The following is an 18,021-nucleotide window of genomic DNA, read 5'->3' as shown; positions in this document are numbered from 1 at the left end:
TAAGAAAATAGACCAACCCGTACCCGGCCCATTTTTTGACCCATAGTAAAAGTGATCTATTTCGTTCAAACGTTTTGTGTTTTCAACTTTTCAGGAAAGTGACATTAAATGGGCTTCTCGTGTGGACGCCTACCTACTTATGAACAGAGATCAGCTCCACTGGTTTTCCATCATAAACTCTTTAGTTATCATTCTCTTTCTTTCCGGGATGTTAGTTATGATAGTGATGAGAATAGTTTACAAAGATATCTCACATTTTAACCAATTAGACCTACATGACGAACCAGAAGAACAAACGGGCTGGAAAGTCATTCATGGAGACGTGTTTCGGGCCCCTGTTAATTCCGGGCTACTTTGTGTTTATGTTGGGACAGGTGTCCAAATCTTAGGGATGACACTTGCCATCATGATATTTGCTTTATTGGGATTTTTATCACCCCTCAACCGTGGCGGTCTTATGACCGCCATGGTCTTGTTTTGGGCTTTTATGGGCTTGTTAGCGGGCTTTTCCTCGGCTCGTCTTTACAAAGCATTAAAGGGTACCGAGTGGAAGAAAACCGCTTTGGAAACATCTTTTATGTTTCCTGGTATATCGTTTGTGGTTTTCTTTATTCTAAACGCCTTAATTTGGAGAGAGGGTTCATCGGGAGCCGTACCCGTTGGCACCGTGTTTGTTCTTGTTTTCTTATGGCTCGGGGTTTCTGTACCGTTAGTCTTTGTCGGCAGTTACTTCGAGTTCAAGAAACACGTTATTGAAGACCCCGTTAAACCCAATAAAATCCCGAGACAAGTTCCTAAACAACCGTTTTCTCAATTCTCATTGGCGGGATTCTTTTCTTCGGGGTTGTTTTTATTGAGGTCTTTTTCGTCTTAACATCCGTTTGGCTTGACCAGTTCTACGATATAGTCGGGTTTTTACTCATAGCGTTTGTGATATTTGAAGAGGTATGCACCCGCCTTAACATCGAGCGGAGCGGGTCAACCCACAAGATATAGACAAGAGGCTTGAAATCAAGATGTCGTGAAGGCACAAAGCCAAAACCTATGCGCATGGCGCATATCATATATGCTCACGCATATCACATATGCTCACGCATCACATATGCTCACGTGTATCACATGCTCACGCACCATATATGCTCACGCATATCACATCTGCGCGTGGCGCATATCACATATGCTCACGCATCATATATGCTCACGCATATCACATCTGCGCGTGGCGCATATCACATATGCTCACGCATATTACATATGCTTGCGCATATCACATCTGCGCATGAAACATCTGCGCGTGAGAATAAAGAGAAGACCTCGCGCATCCTCAGGATAGGCGCATATCACACATGCACATAATCAACCTCGTCCTTATCCAAATCAGGATAAGGACAACATTGATTGTGCTCATCAGACAACCTTCCAGAAGGTATCCTTTAAGGAATAAAGAATATGCTGATGTTGACAGCTGCCAATGAAAGGTGGACAACTCAGCAAAACCCATGTGCTACCACGTGATTGCACATGGGTCAGGTGAAATACCTTGGTCAGAGAATAATCAATGAAAGAGCACTAGGTGTCCTAAGGACACGTGGCGCGAAGCAATAGGAGGAGGCCAAAAAGGCCCTAATGGGATCTGAGCCCAATCATTGGAAACCCTAACACTATAAATACCACACCACCTCCACAAAGGGAGGTAAGCAAGAAAATACACTCTAAATCCTTACTCACTCTCAGATTATTATTATCTTCTCCTACAATCTCTTATTCTCACACCGGAGGGTTACCCCAAAAAGGACCCCTCTGTCCCTTTCTGAGGGGTAAGTTCACGGTGCTGTTCATTTTGTAGGTGGAAGAATTCATATTCCGGAAAACCATCGGTGATATAGCATACTCACACCCTAGGAAAGTTGATCGTCTACCAGTGAGCCGATCCACGTTTCTTCATTGGCGACATCACCTATTACAACGGCAACAAAACCACTATCTCATCAGTTCTCTCTGAAAATCTTCACCATGGTTTCCGGTGTTCGAAACAGCGATCAAGTTCTGGAGGATAATGAGCTTGAGGATGTTAATGAGGGACAGCAGTTTCTGAGGGCGCCGCGTGATTCTACGCGCACCACCAGTAACCATCCCTTCATCACAACTCCTCATAGCCAGACTGAAACTCCTCCAGACAATCTCACGTTCCAAAATCTGACTGGTGCAAAACAAAAAGGACCAATGGGTCCAGAAGTTGAAACCAATGACCCTAAAGAATGGCTCATAAACGAACAACGGTGTTTAATGGACAAATACAATGAGCTGGTCAAACACAAAAAGTTAGCCGACTTAACACAAAGGCTCGCATTTGATAAGCAAACCATTCAGGGAACAACAAAAAGGGCGCGCGCGCCGGAAGATGGTCACTCTGTTCACACCGAACACGCTGATTTTAGTGATGAAGAAGTGCACAGCATGAGGAAGACGCGAGATACTCATGCAGAAGGCTCACAGCTCCGCGCGCACATGAACATAGCGCCTGGAGCCAAAGCCGATATGGATCTATACACACCGTACAACCCACCAGCGAGAGGGCAAGTGGACGTGACCACACCATATAGGCCAGCCATCTTGGTGAAGCATTCAAAATTCACTGAGCGCATCGCGAAGGCTCCCATTCAACACAAAACCAAGATGCCAAGTGGTTTGGGCAAGTACGATGGCACAACAGATCCAGACGATTTCTTACAAGGTTTTTACAACACTGGAAACCTAGAAAGCTGGACGATGCCAACATGGTGTCACATGTTTGCTCGCTGCCTCACGGGCGCAACGCGTGTCTGGTTCGAAAGCTTGCCGACTGGACAAATTGATGGGTTCGAAGAGCTATTGGAGAAGTTCCAGGCTCACTTTGTACAGCAACGCAGACACACGCGCGACCCCGATGACATCATGCACTGCATGCGCAGGAATGATGAAACCATTGAAGACTACATAACCCGTTTCAATCAGGAATCTCTTGCAATTGGAGGTATCACTGAGCAACTCTTGCGCGTGGCCTTTATACAAGGTGCGCGTAGTGATCAACTCCGCAGAGCTCTCGTGAGCAGAGATGGCATGCCAACCACTTGGGCTAAGCTAATGGAAGCATCGCGAGTCTTCGCGCGAAATGAAAAACAAATTGCCCAAGATAGAGCAAGAGATAAAGGGCATCAAACAGAAGCACCACGCAACAATGAAAGGAGGGGCAAACAAAACTCCGTATGGTCCAGGTTGCAACAAACCAGTTTTTCCCCCGCAGAAAAGCAGGCGCAACCAAGTTCACCCCAGCCCCAAAAAGACATTCGTAATCGCGGAGAAAGTGACAAGAGGGAAGGCGGCAGAGAGCCTAACAGACCTCTACCAAGAATATGGACTCCCCTCACTAAAACGCCTTCACAAGTGTTAAGCACAGAGAATGTCCAGTTTAAAAGCCCCAAGCCATTACTCCATAAGGGACCACCAAACAGTGGCAAGTATTGTGAGTTTCACAAGTCCACAGGGCACAACACCGATGCATGCCACCATTTGAAGGATGCGATTGAAAGAGATGTGAAATCAGGCAAGTTGGCTCACCTGGTGAAAAACCCAAGACCAGAGAATGAACAACCAGATGGAGCCTCAGCCAGTAAAAAGTTCAAAAGAATCTGTGTAGCCGAGGGAGGAAGGCAAGGGCAAAGATCGAGAAAGAGAAGCACGCAAGTCCAAGGAGATTGGCGCGAGCAACAAGTAATCTTCCCAAGAATCAGAGGAGGCCCGTCTATCAGCAGTCCTCTAGTCATCACTACACACATTGCTCATTATGAGGTGTCAAAAGTCCTGGTGGACACCGGCAGTGAATCAGACATCATGTATGAGCAATGTTTCAGGAAGTTGGATCCAGCAGATTAAGCAAGGCTCGAAATTGTGAATGCACCAATCTCGGGTGTCTCAAATGAAATTATTCACCCCCTAGGTCAGATACAATTCGAACTAACTATAGGGGATGAGAAACACAAGCGAGCTGAAATTGTCAACTTCTTGGTCTTGCCCACCACTTCATGCCATAATATGATCTTGGGTAGAGGAACGATTGCCCAATTCAACGCCATACCGTCACCAGCGCACGGAGCGTTGGGGTTCCCAACACCAACAGGTGTAACATTTGTATACCGAGATCATTTGTGCGCAGTGACAAGTATACTGCGGGAAGGGAGAATGAGACTTCCAATGGCAAACAACGCGCCGGAGGAATGGATTCTCAACCCAAAATTCCCAGAGCAAACAATCACAATTGGAGCTACGATATCAGACGACACAAGGTTGAGAATGAAAAGATTGCTCACAACGTATATGTCGGTCTTCGCGTGGCAACATTCTGATATGACTGGGGTTCCGCGAGACCTGGCGCAACATTCTCTCAACACGTTCAAGTCTGTAGAGCCAATTGCTCAAAAGAAGAGAGTCATGGGGGATGAGAAGGCAAAGGCCATGAATGAGCAAGTAGAAGATCTACTGCGCGCAAATATCATTCGCCCAATACGATACCAAACATGGGTAGCCAATCCTGTGATGGTAAAGAAGAGCAACGGGTCATGGAGGATGTGTATTGATTTCAAGGACCTCAACAAAGCATGTCCAAAAGATTGTTACCCCCTCCCAAACATTGACGCGAAGGTGGACTCTGTGGCGCCATTTAAGCTCAAATGTTTCCTGGACGCCTATAAGGGCTATCACCAAATTCAAATGACACCACAAGATGAGGACAAGACTGCCTTCAGAACTGACAAGGGTGTTTTCTGTTACACAAAAATGCCCTTTGGTTTGAAGAATGCAGGAGCCACTTACCAAAGACTCATGGATACGGTTTTTAACGAGCAAATTGGAAGAAACTTAGAAGTCTACATGGATGATTTGGTGATTAAAAGCAGGGAGGAAAAACAAATGCTCAAAGACATCGAAGAAACCCTTTGGCGCCTAAAGGAAGTAAACATGAAGCTCAACCCGAGCAAATGCACATTCGGCGTAGAAGAAGGGAAATTTCTAGGTGTAATGGTCACCAAGGATGGTTTCAAGGTGAACCCAGAGAAGGTGGAGGCTATCCTTGACATGCCCTCACCATCCACCATGAAGGAAGTTCAAAAGTTGAATGGTAGATTGGTATCAATCAACAGGTTCCTAGCGAACCATGCAAGCAAATCTACCCCATTCGTTAACACATTGAGAAATTGCCTAAAGAAAAGCCAATTCAAGTGGACGCCTGAGGCCGAGCAAGCTTTCAATGAGATAAAAGAATGTCTGATAAATCTGCCTGCGCTCACAGCTCCACTACCTGGCGAAACTCTAACATTGTACCTGTCAGCAGGAGAGCGCGCCATCGGCGCAGTGTTGTTGGTGGATCGCAAGGGAATCCAAACACCAATCTATTATGTAAGTCGGGTGCTGACAGATCCTGAGACGCGCTACTCCATCATGGAAAAGTTAGTTTTATCACTAACGCATGCGTCACACAAGCTTCACAGATATTTCAATGGTCATCCTATTGAAGTCCTGACTGGTTACAACATCCAGCAAGTCTTGCGGCGTCCCGCGCTCTCAGGAAGGCTGACAAAATGGGCGCTGGAATTAGGAGAGCACACGATCGCCTATAAGCCCGTCCAGCAATAAAGGGACAAGTCTTAGCTGATTTCATCGCAGAAATCCCTGAAGGAAAAATTGAAGAGGCTCAGCGCGAGGTAGACCCTCCGCAAGCCAATAATGAAGAAAATGTTTGGAGATTATTCACTGATGGAGCTTCAAACAACGAAGGGTCCGGCGCAGGCCTCAAACTGGTGGATCCAGAAAGTCATGAGTATACTTACGCAATCAGGTTGGATTTCAAGAGCACCAACAATGAAGCTGAGTATGAAGCCCTGCTGGCTGGTCTGCGCATCGCGCACAAGTTCGGAGTTAAAAAGCTAGAGGCTCATGTCGATTCATACTTGGTAGCAGCACAGGTCAATGGCCTTTATGATGCCAAGGAGAACACTATGCCTCTGTATTTAGAGCAGGCAAAGAAGCTCACCGAGCAATTTGACTTCTTCAGAATCATACATATTCCGCGCAGTGAAAACAAGTCCGCCGACGCGCTGAGCAAGATGGAATCAACCAGCTTCGATCACTTTGGCAAAGATGTCAGGGTGGAAGTAATGAGCAACCAGTCGGTGGGAGCGAAGTCTGTCCTTGTAATTCATACAACACCTTCATCATGGATAACTCCATTAATGGAATTCTTGAAGGAGGGAAAGGTACCGGACGATCGCGCACAGGCGAGGAAGATAAGACACAAGTCGCAGAACTATGAACTGCTTGATGGTACGTTATATCGACGCTCTTATCTTGGACCGCTCATAAAATGCCTGGATGCCGAGGAAGCAAGTTATGTGATCAGAGAGATACACGAAGGAATCTGTTGAATACATGCCGGCCCGCGCATGGTGGTTGCCAAGGCAATGAACGCAGGTTACTATTGGCCAGGCATGTACTTGGACGCGTTAAAAGAGATCCAAAAATGCAAAGCGTGTCAGAGCTATGCGCCAAACACCATGCGGCCAAAGAACAACTTGATTCCGGTGACCTCCGCATGGCCTTTCCACAAATGGGCAATCGATATTGTGGGTCCCTTACCACAAGCGCAAGGGCGAGTAAAGTTTTTGGTGGCGGAATCCTCCAATCGGAGGCGCAAATTGAACCACCACCACTCTCCGGCCGCCGGAGATATGACTCTCAATCGACTGCCGTCAGAAGTCCTCACCACAATTCTCACCAAACTTGACGTTCCGTCCATCTGCGCCGTAACCCTAACTTCCAGAACCTTCCGCGTTTGCGCTCAAGACATCTTCAGTTTTCTCACTACTTTTCACCTCCTTGAAATTGCTGCTCCCATTGATCCGTTACAGCGACTGCTATTACCGAATGCTTCGCTTCGGAGTTTAAAGCTAGATTGCAGGAGGCTGGATGAATCGGCGATTGATCATATTATTCAGCCTGGATTGACTCAACTGTCGCTCCGGAATTGCTATAAGTTTAGCGGGAAGCTTTTTTCTATGATCGGAGATCGGTGCAAAGACCTAAGGTCGCTGTATGTGAGTTCTATAGCTGATAAAAAAGAACTGGTGTTACATGATGGCTCTGACCTTGAGGAGTTGCTCGAAGGCTGTACTCAATTGGAACAACTTGTCTTGATCTTTGATGCTACATTATTCACCGACACCGAGTTTACTTCTGCCTTAAGTTTGGCTTCTGATAAACTCACTTATCTTCAAATTGGGTTCATTCCGGAATAAATGGTCATAGATCTACTTAGCCCGACTGTGCCACCAAATCAATCACCCAATCATATCTCTCCACCTGTATTTCCTAATGTTCACAAACTCTGCCTTACAGTAGACCGCATTTCCAACACCATGCTCAACATAATCTCAAACACTCTCGTTCGTTTAACCCATTTGGACCTTCGAGACCATCCCATTCTTGAAACTAGTCGTGATGCCGATCTTACAGACAAGGGCCTTCAGTTAATAAACAAACACGGAAGATTAAAACACCTTTCCCTTATTCGCAGCCAAGAGTATAATCCAACGTTCTTCAGATATGTTACTGATGAGGGCTTTCTGTTATTGGCTGCCAACTGTACAAGCATGGAAAGCATATCACTTGCAGGATTCTGTCATGTCACAGATGCTGGTTTCAAAACTCTTCTTCATGCCTGCACAAACTTACATGAGTTTAAGGTTTCTAACGGGACCCGCATGACCGATCTCGTGTTTCATGACATGCATGCTACTTCACTTGGGTTGACCTTTGTAAGCTTAAGAAACTGTAAGCTGCTTACAAACTCTGCTGTCCTGCAATTAGCATTAAATAGGGATCTCATTGTGCTTGATTTTAGACATTTTAGTAATATTGGTGATGAAGCACTTCAAGCCATTAGCAAACTTCACAAACTTAGGACTTTGCTGTTAGATTATACTCGTGTAACCGATTTGGGTTTGTCATATTTACAAAAGGGTGCAAAAAGCAGTCTTGTTAAGTTATCTGTTAGTGGGTGTAACGGGTTAACAAGCAAGTGTGTTTCTTCAATTTTTAGTGGTGGGTCAAATCGAGAGTTAAAAGAATTGGATTTGTCTGGTCTGGATAATCTCACAAACGGTGCTGTGCTTTTTCTTGCAAAGAATCGAATCCCGCTTGTTGATCTTCGAATGAGAAGGTGTCCGCTTATCGGTGACATGTCGGTGATGGTGTTAGCGTCAATGACAATGGCGGATGGTGACAGGCGGCATGGTAGTAGTTTGAGATTATTGGATGTGTATGGCTGTGATGAGATTACTAAACTTTCTTTTCAGTGGTTAAAGAAACCTTATTTTCCTGGGTTGAGGTGGCTGGGAGTAAGGGGTTCCAAAAATCATGAGTTGGTAGACTTGTTGGCATTAAATAGACCGTTTTTGAACTTGATGACTCGTGGGGAACATCTCCAGACGGATAGGTGGGATGACTTTGATGATATTATCATGATTGATTATGATAGCGTTTTTGACCCCGAGAAGATGTTTGATACTAGTGATGATGAAGATGATGATGATGGTAATAAAGATGATGATGATGATAAAGTTGATAGTGATGATGATGATGATGATGCTGGTAATGAGGATGAGGATGGTGGTGGTGGTGGTGGTGGTGATGATGATGATGATGAAGTTGAAGTTGAAGTTGATGGCAATGATATTGGTAAGGTTAGTAAAGGTGGTTCAAGTTAGTGTAAATCAGTGAGTCAAGTGACGTGAGGTCGAGAGTCTGTAACTGTGATTATATCACGTGTTGAGTTATTAATATAACGTGTGTTTGTTCGTATCGTATTCGTGTGTTCGTGTGTTTGTGTTCTACGTCCGTAACGATCTACACAGGGATTCCGCACCTGTGTATATCGGGATATCTCGTGTGATCCATCCAGGGAACCTACAATTGGTATCAGAGCATTTGCTCGATTGTGTGGTTCGGGATATTCACGCGGGTGTAGAATTCGTCCCGTTTCGACTATTCACGAGACGAGTTTTTGGTGTTTTTGCTCATTCTAGCCTCCTACCAGTGTGTTCAAGCCTTTAAACCGTCAAAAACCTCGTTAAAATCCGATTTTCAGATCTGCAGAAAGTTTGAGTTCGTCAGGCGAAGTTGCTGTTCATCAGGCGAAGTTGCCGTCAGGATACGTAGGGTTTCGGCGAAGATATAAGGAGAAGCGAAGTTATTTACAACTTCGCCTACCTCCTCAACTTCGCCTAACTCAGCGAAGTTCTCATCAAGTTCGCCTAGCTCAGCGAATTTTTCTTCAAGTTCGCCTACTTTCTAAGTTCGCTTACCCTAAGCGAAGTTATTCTCAACTTCGCCCAGTCACGCGAATTTAAGAAAGATCCAGCGAAGTTATTACTTAAGCGAAGTTATCCTTAACTTCGCCTACAGTACTGTTCAGAGGAAATTTTTTAACTTCGCCTACTCAGAATTTTTCGGGTTTCTTAGTCTTCAAGAAGGATGTCGTCGATCAACATTTCGGAGCTTGTAAAGATGGAAGTTGAAGCGGGGTCAGCTACAAAGGCCCCAAGGTTGCTGAAGGGAACTGACTTTGTCGCGTGGAAGGATCGGTTCATACAATACGTTAAGTACCAGGATGCGAAAATGTGGGTATGCATCCAAGATGGATATATTCCACCAGTCATGGAGTATGAGGGTCGAGACCAAATCAAGAAATACAGTAAAATGGAAGAGGAGGAGAAAAAGATGTATGAAGCCGAAAGCAAGGCTCATGCTGCAATCACAATGGCTCTTCCACAGGAGATCCTCCATACGTTCAGAAAGTATACATCAGCTAGAGAGCTTTGGGAAGCTCTTGAGAACAGATTTGAAGGGAATGTAGGTATTCGGGCTTCAAAGATAAAGTTGCTCAAAACTCAATTTTCAGTCTTTAAGTACTTGAAGAACGAATCTCTTGATGATATTATCACTCGATATTATCATCTAATGACTGAATTGAGTAACTACTCCATTTCTTACCGAGAAGAAGAGATTGTGGAAAAGCTTCTCGATGCCCTCCCACCAAAATGGGAGATGTATACTGTGCTGATGAGGGAAGACAAGGACTTCCCTACTTATGATCTTGAAACCACTGTCAACAAGCTCAGAACTTTTGAGCTTAATATGGTCAGAAAAGAGACATCTATGGATCAGGTTCAAGATCCAGGCATGTACGGTGCTAAAGTAAACTCCAATTCAAGTTCAAAGACTGATTCTGCCGCCTACTACACTAAGGGCGAGTCGGGTGCCAAGTCTTCACAGGAGGGGCATGTGTCAGTAAACTCAAATGGGGATGTTTGCTTTGTAGCCGGTGGATCAAGTGGTACTAAACAGACAGCAAGCCAGAGTAGTGGCTCTTCAAGTTCCTCAAGCAATAATTACTCTAAGATGCCAATGAGCGTCAAATCTGCTGAAGAGCAGTTTGGCCTCTATGCTTCGTTTATTGCTTCATATGAAAACTATATTCAAGGAAAGGTTGTTGATCCAGCGATGCTGGATGAAGACTATGACCAGATCGATCCTGATGATCTGGAGGAAATGGATTTACAATGGCAAATGGCCATGATAGTGAGGAGAGTGAAGAAGTTTATGAGAAAGACGGGGAGAAAGTTTGTTGGTGGCAGGCCAGGGTTCGACAAGTCTAAGGTGAGGTGCTATAACTGTCAACAAAACGGGCACTTTGCCAAAGAGTGCAGAAACGAGCGAGTTGAACGTGGTCTAGGCCGGTCTGCACAGCACACTGGGAGTAGTAAAGAAGTCAATGCCATGATGTCTAGAGAAGCAGGTGAATACAACTGGAACCTGCATTCGAATGAAACTAGTGAGCAGGCAAATATGGCTAAGGTTGAGAATGAAGAATGTGAGAAGATTACCGGAGAAGAGAAAGCTACTGGTAAGGAAAAAGCTTTCATGGCAGATAACAAGGATCAACTCTCCGAGGTAAGTTCTAAACCTATTTGTACTAAATGTGAGAATTTGTCTGAGCAACTTGCTACCATAACTGATCAGTATGTTCGTTTAGATGCTGAATTTAAAACTCTTAAAGAAAATCATCACTTTATGAAAGCAAGAGAAAACAGTTACAAAGTTAAAATAAAAGCGTGTGAAAAATATGTTAAAGGCTTAAAAACAAAACTTGCTGAAAAAATTGAAGTAATTGATCTAAGTTATGAGGTTTTAGAAGAAAAGACTAAACTGATTGCTGAACGAGAAAAGCAGATTGCTGACCACCAGGTGAAAGTGGTGGAACTGAACCGAAAACTTGAGCAGTTCAGAAATTCCTCAGCTATTCTTGATCACCTTGTTAGTGGTCAAGATTCCTCTGCGAAGAGGGGAGGAATTGGTTATCACGAGGTTCCACCACCTTATAACCACAATTACACTTTTAACCCTAGTGTTCAGAAATCTGTTGATTTTGAAGTTCCTCAGACAGTTCCAATCAAGGTTACGAGTAAAGAACCAAGTGTTAGTAGTGGCGAAACGAGTTCGCCTGTTTCAAGTGTGAAAATTTTTGTTACGAGTCCAGTCTCATCAGATTCGGATAAGTTGTCCGAATCGGGTAAGACAAAAGAGAAGGTAGTGTTACCCACTGGTGGAGAAAAAGATAAAACTTATAAAAAGAGTACTCCACTCAACCCGTACGTCCCACCTTATGTGAGACGAACGGCCGGTAACACAGCCTCGACATCCAAAACAACCTTTGAAAAGAAAATGGAGCATAGGTGTTGTTTTAGGTGTAATAAGTTAGGACATCTTGTTGCAGATTGCCCTCTGATGCCGAAATTCAGAGGTGTGAGGCCTATTAAAACTGAGCATAAGCCTAATGGTAATTTTAATACTGCTAAAAATGAAAACCCTTCAAAGTTCCGAAATGTAACTAATTCAGGTTTTCACAGAAACAAACCTCAGTTTAACAATGCTAATAACCAAACCACAAGATATAATACTTTCAATACACATAGGTTTGGAAGGCCTCACACTCAATTTCCAAGGAGATTTCCTAATAGGACTGACAGGAATTATCCATATGCTAACTTTGGAAAGCCGAAGTACGGAATGTATAGATCCAAGACCAATTGGTCTTGGGTCCCTAGATTCTAATCCTTTGCTTTATTGTGCAGGAACAGTTGAACAGGGCTGCCCACAGTCTTTGGATTGTAGATAGCGGCTGTTCCCGGCACATGACGGGTAACAAATACTTGTTGCACGACTTAAAACCTGTTCAAGGAGCGAGAGTTAGCTTTGCCGGTGAAAGTGGAGGTAAAATTACTGGAAGAGGAACGGTGTCCAATGGAAAAATGACTCTTGAGAATGTGAACTTTGTAGAAGAGTTGAAGCACAATCTGCTGAGTGTGTCGCAGATTTGTGATAAGGAGTACACTGTTCATTTCACGAAGAATGAGGCGATCGTGTTGAAGCCTGGTTTTCAGATACCAGACGAGTGGATAGTGATGAAAGCTCCACGTGATACAAATACTTATGTGATGGATATGAGGTCTACTGAAATGGCCACGGAAGAATCATGTTTAATGACGAAAGCAAGCGAATCGGAATCCGAACTGTGGCACAGGAGGATGGGGCACATTCATCTTCGGAAGATGAACCACATTGTCAGGAATGGACTTGTGATAGGCGTTCCCTTGAAAAGTTTTAACTTTGAAGACAAATGTATAGCATGCAAGAAGGGAAAGCAACACAAGAAATCCCATCTCACCAAGAAGGTCAACTCTATTGCCAGTACTCTAGAATTGCTTCACATGGATCTCTTCGGTCCCGTATATGCAAAAAGTCTAGGAGGTACTTCTTACTGCTTGGTGATCACTGATGACTACTCGCGATATTCGTGGGTATATTTTCTGAAATCGAAAGATGAGACGGCTCAAATGGTGAAGAATTTAATTACCAAAGTTGAGAACGTCATGGGTAAAACAGTTAAATTCATCAGGAGTGACAATGGAACGGAGTTCAAGAATTTTGAGATGGAGATCTTCTGTCTTCAGAAAGGAATTGAACACCAATACAGCGCTCCGTATACTCCGCAACAAAATGGAGTGGCTGAAAGGAAGAACCGAACTTTAATTGAAGGAGCCAGAACTATGCTGGCAGATTCGAAGCTTCCTGTGGTGTTCTGGGCTGAAGCTGTTGCTACAGCCTGTTATGTCCTGAACAGAGTCTTAACGGTTAAGAGGCTTAATAAAACGTGTTACGAGCTTATGCATGGGAGAAAGCCCAATTTGAGTGGTCTTGAACCATTCGGGTCCCCTTGTTCGATTTTGAAGACAAATTCTAAATTTGGTGAAGTAGCCGATGAAGGAATCTTAGTCGGTTATGTTGTTGGGACTCCTAACAGACGTGTCTTCAATACTTCGACCTGCAAGGTTGAGGTGGTGTGTAACACCGACATCACAAGTTACCAACCGCCAAAACCAAGCAACGGACCTGCTGAGTTTTTCGACTATGTTAAACTCTTCAAGTCTTTTAACGTACCGTTTTTGGATATTGCTGAAGAAGAAGAGAGAGTTGCAACGAAGATGATCCTTGATGAGGAAGACATTCTATTACAAAGACAGCTGAATGATAAATGTCAACCTTCCTCATCAAATACTATCGATACCCCTGCTGCCTCAACTGAAGAAGAATTTATCAATCCTTTTCACTCTCAGCATGAAACAACCATTGACGAGCTCTCTTCTAACTTGGAAGATAATTTGCATGTCGGTTCTGTTCCGACCACGAGAATTCATAAAGATCACCCTTTGGATAATGTGATTGGTGATGTGTCCTCAGGTGTACAAACGAGAAGTAGCTTGAATGAACACACCTGTGTTTATACAAGCATTAAGGAGACAAGAATAATCAATGAATGTCTGTACACCAGCTTTATAAGCCAGATTGAACCGAAGAATTATCAAATGGCTTTAAAGGACAGCTCGTGGGTCGAAGCCATGCAAGAAGAGTTGGCTCAATTCGAGAAGATGGAAGTTTGGACTTTGGTTGAAAAACCAAAGAATGTGCATGTGATAGGCACAAAATGGGTGTTTAAGTGCAAGAGAGATGATAAGGGGATTATTATAAGAAACAAGGCGAGGCTAGTCGTTAAAGGTTTTAATCAACAAGAGGGGATTGATTATAACGAAGTGTTCGCTCCTGTCGCCAGGTTGGAAGCCATAAGATTGTTTTTGGCGTTTGCTGCTTATGAAAAGATGAAGGTGTTTCAGCTAGATGTGAAGAGTGCATTTTTGAATGGGAAAGTTGATGAGGTTGTGTATGTTGAGCAACCTCCGGGTTTTCCTGACCCAGACTTTCCAGATCACGTGTACACGTTGAGCAAGGCGTTGTATGGATTACATCAGGCACCTCGTGCCTGGTATTCAACTTTATCGGATTACTTGCTCGAGAATGGTTTTGAAAATGGGAAAATAGATAGCACGTTGTTCTTCAAAAGAGATGGAAGCGACTTCCTGCTGGTACAAGTCTACGTGGATGACATTATATTTGCTCCGTCAAAAGTCTCCATGTGTCAGGAGTTTGAAGCCGTCATGAAGAAAAGGTTTGAAATGAGTGCTATGGGTGAACTAACTTTCTTTCTAGGATTGCAGGTTGATCAGAAGAAGGACGGGATGTTCATTCATCAGACGAAGTATGTTCATGATGTGCTCAAGCGCTTCAAGATGGAGGACAGTTCTCCATATGATACTCCAATCTGCGTCAATCACAAATTGGGTGCCGAATTAGACGGTGATGCAGATGTGGACCCAACTCAATATCGGGCAATAATAGGTTCTTTAATGTACTTAACTGCATCTAGGCCTGATATAATGTTTGCTGTTTGTCTTTGTGCACGTTTTCAGGCAAATCCAAAAGAATCTCATTTGAAAGGTGCAAAGAGGATACTGCGGTATCTCAAGGGCAAGCCGAAGCTGGGGTTGTGGTACCCGAGAGGAGGAGACTTGGAGCTGGTCGCTTACACAGATTCTGATTATGGAGGATGCAATCAGAGTCGGAAGTCAACAACTGGAGGATGTCAGTTTCTTGGTGGCAGATTGGTGTCGTGGCAATGCAAGAAGCAGACTTCAGTCGCAATTTCAACCTGTGAGGCAGAATACATGGCAGCATCCAACTGCTGCTCTCAGGTTCTTTGGATTCAACAACAGTTGCGCGACTATGGTCTGAATTTCTTACTTACTCCTATTTGCATTGATAACACAGCTGCTATCTCAGTAACTAACAATCCCGTGAAACATAGTAAAATTAAACATATTGACATACGTCATCATTTTATACGGGATTGTGCTGAGAAGAAATTGATTGTGCTTGAAAAGGTGGATACGCTTGATAATTTCGCTGATTTATATACTAAAGCGTTTGACAAATCCAGATTTCAAAACCTTATTGAACTGAATGGGATGATCAATCCCGAGTAACCATGCTTTTCTTGTATTTAAATAAAAAAAAAAAAACGTCACTAATCGTTTAAAATTATGTCGGTTACCTCAGTTTGAAGGACATGTCTTAGGATATGTTTGGTCCTTATAGAATATGAGGATAGCCATTAACCAGATGACTGAAAGTGACCGGGGCGGTTATGATGAGTTTTTATTCTTTCGCTGAAAATTAGTCGATCATAATTAGTTAGAAGGACACATACTAGTATGTGGTCGGTCCAGCTGATCCATTGGATCTTCGGGATAGCCGTTTACCTGAAGACTTTGAATCGATCGGGGCGATAGAATTCAAAATTTTTCTGGGAAATGAAATTACTTTTCAAGTCTACTACTTCGTAAGAAGTTCATTTGCTATGTTTAACAGAAAATTGATCCAACCTTGGAAAATGATAGATATACTAACTCTGTGTGCTTAACTAGTGAAGTTATTAGGCTTAAAAGGCTTTAGAACAGTCATTGTATGTCATGGTAACTTTTTAATGGTGCGTAAAAGTAAATGTGATACAAACTAAATTTACTTGATTTTACATGGAAACTCCTTAAGAGTTTTGCATGTCTTCATATATATCTTTCCGAATGATAGGCAGAAAAGTGATTACCCAGTCATACACGAGCCCGTAAGTGTTCTGATTCCCGTGAAGATAGCGTCTCAAGATACTGCAGTGATCCAGATTCGGGACTTGCAGTTAATTTCTACTTTGAAGTCTATGTTTATTCGAAAAAAAAAAATATTTGGAGTTATTGAAACATATTAGAGATGACAAAATCAAGACTTCACAATCATTGAGTAAGAGAGAAGAACGGGAAGCAGATCAAGAATACTTACAAGTTTAATCTGACACTATGGGTCGAAGTCAATTCGGGGTGACTTGTGGAAAGCCAAATACGCTTTGAGAATAGATAGGAGGCATCAAAATCTCTGAGTTGTTGCCCACTTAAATTTTGAGGCTTAATCGAACCTAACTCGTATCACAGAAACGATGAAAACCACTTTAAGATATACCTGCTTACAACCTGTCTCTATATGTCATAATACAGCTAAACACAGATCTATGTGACAGTCACGTAATTAGTATGATTCCTGTTCGGATCTTTTCTAAAACGTGGTAGTCCCTAACTAGACTGAAATTTGATCCCTTATACTTTAATTGTTAAAAGTTTTCTTTTTTATGTAGTTGTATGCTTTCATAAATGGTTACTTGGACTTGATCGTGTCATTTAGTTCTTAAAGGGAAGTTTTATAACTTAATTGAAAAATGTTCAAATTATAAGGTTTAATTTCGTAAATATAGGCGATGTTGTTAAACAGACGAACTTGTGAATAACTTCGCCTAGGCGAAGTTAACCGTAACTTCGCCTATGTAACTCCGCCCATATATAAAGAATACTTAAGGTCAAATCGCTCATTATTTTATCAGCGAACTTATACTCTGCAAAAATCCAGCGAACTTAACTGATTTTCCGGCGATCTTATCTGTCAATCATCTTTGTTATCTTTCTTCGATTTCAAACCGATTTAAAGGTTGTTTGGGTTCCTATATCTGATATTCGATGTTCATAGATGTTAATCTGAGGTCGTGTCGACCTGTTTCGTGTCCTCGGTCGATCGACCTTTAACAACCGATTTTCAAAAACTTGTTTTTACGTGTTAAGAACCACTTTGATCGTCTAGATAACCTTAACATCATGTTTTCCGGATTCCTTAATCACGAAAACATCAACTGCACGTTGTTCCATAATCCTTACTGTCGCCGATTCAGATTCAGGCGAACTTAAGGTTTAGGCGAAGTTATCCGTAACTTCGCCTGAGGCTTATCTTCGCCTGAGGCGATGTTGTCATTAACTTCGCCTGAGGCGATGTTGTGATGAGGCGAAGTTAACATTAACTTAGCCTAGATCAATTTTACTGAATGTTAAATAGACGAACTTAAGGCTGAAGCGAAGTTGTTCCCAACTTCGCCCCACCTTTAACTTCGCCTATAAACAGATTATCACAACTTCGCTCATGGTAACCAGCGAACTTGTGTTATTCATTAACGTTTATCTAACTTGGTTCGTTTGTTGCAGATATGGCTGCAGTAGCTGGTGCTGGAGGTGCAGGAGGAGACGATGGTGACAATCAGAGGCAATTTTTCCCGGGTCACAATATGTACATCACCCTTGACCCGGAAGCGAGCGGCGTTGAGGATTACCGCGAGATTATTACTTTCCTCATACGCTCGAGGATTTTCCATGCTATCACGACGACTCTGCCGATATCCTTACCAAATATCGAAGACTTTTGGCAGACGGTAGACTACGATTGTCGTGTTGAGCCCCCGGTCATGCGAGCGACTGTGAACAATCAACAGGTTCAGTTCAATTCTGAACAGATTCGGGTGGCATTACGGTTTAGAGAAGAGAAGAGGGACGACCCAACTGAGTTTGTGGCTCCGTTTCGTGATGGAGCGTTTCTCCGAATGGGCTATTCTGGTCC

General features: G+C 43.2%; 2 pseudogenes across 1 annotated transcript in view; both read left to right on the top strand.

The window, feature by feature from the left end:
- LOC143567007 (transmembrane 9 superfamily member 7-like) overlaps positions 1–18,021 on the top strand; it is a 56,230-nt pseudogene that overhangs the window by 26,292 nt on the left and 11,917 nt on the right. The window contains exon 6 of the transcript XR_013141327.1: positions 95–930. The product of XR_013141327.1 is annotated as a transmembrane 9 superfamily member 7-like (transcript). The remainder of the gene's footprint in view (positions 1–94; positions 931–18,021) is intronic.
- On the top strand, positions 6,395–8,795 carry LOC143566997 (F-box/LRR-repeat protein 10 pseudogene; annotated as a pseudogene).

The sequence above is a fragment of the Bidens hawaiensis genome, unplaced genomic scaffold (assembly GCF_021521415.1).
Source record: "Bidens hawaiensis isolate Kalapana, Puna unplaced genomic scaffold, B.hawaiensis_p1.1 tig00023194_1, whole genome shotgun sequence".
NCBI lineage: Eukaryota > Viridiplantae > Streptophyta > Magnoliopsida > Asterales > Asteraceae > Bidens > Bidens hawaiensis.
Note: the sequence above shows the minus strand (reverse complement) of the source record. Positions and strands in the feature narration are given on the sequence as shown.